Source organism: Penaeus monodon, chromosome 22, assembly GCF_015228065.2.
Source record: "Penaeus monodon isolate SGIC_2016 chromosome 22, NSTDA_Pmon_1, whole genome shotgun sequence".
NCBI classification, from domain to species: Eukaryota; Metazoa; Arthropoda; class Malacostraca; order Decapoda; family Penaeidae; genus Penaeus; species Penaeus monodon.
The window spans coordinates 26,949,632-26,950,181 of NC_051407.1; positions in this window are offsets into that span (position 1 = coordinate 26,949,632).

Below are 550 nucleotides of genomic sequence, written 5' to 3' on the forward strand. Positions count from 1 at the left end.
CGGCGGCGGCGGGGAATCGGGGCCGATTTTTTATTTTTCGGAGGGTTTTTAGCGGCGGTGAGGGATTTGCGTGGGGGAGTTGGGTAATTTTCGGTAGTTTGGTGGGTTGTGGGGATTTTTTGAGGGTTGGGTTTGTTGGGGGATTGGGGGTTTGGGTTTTGGGGGGGTTGGGTTGGGGTGGGATGGAGGGGGTGGTGTTGGACGGTCAATAGATTAGTAAGATCGATGGGGTTTATTTAGGGATATATCGTTTTTGTATTTCTAAACGGTACTTTATTATTTCATTATGAAACGTTATGTCCTTGGTGAGTTTCTCTACGGGGGAGGAAAATGAGCAATTGTGTGAATTGCAAAATCTACTGCGCATGTCGTCCGGTGGGCGGGAAATTCAAAGCGTGCGGCTGACGTGTATATAATTTATTATTATATTAAAAGCTCCTTATTTCTGGTGATTTCTGTTGTAAGATACATAATTATTTATTAACGAAGCGATGGGGTTGTTATAATAAGCACCAATTCCAATGACGAAGTTTTTATATTATCGCGAAGG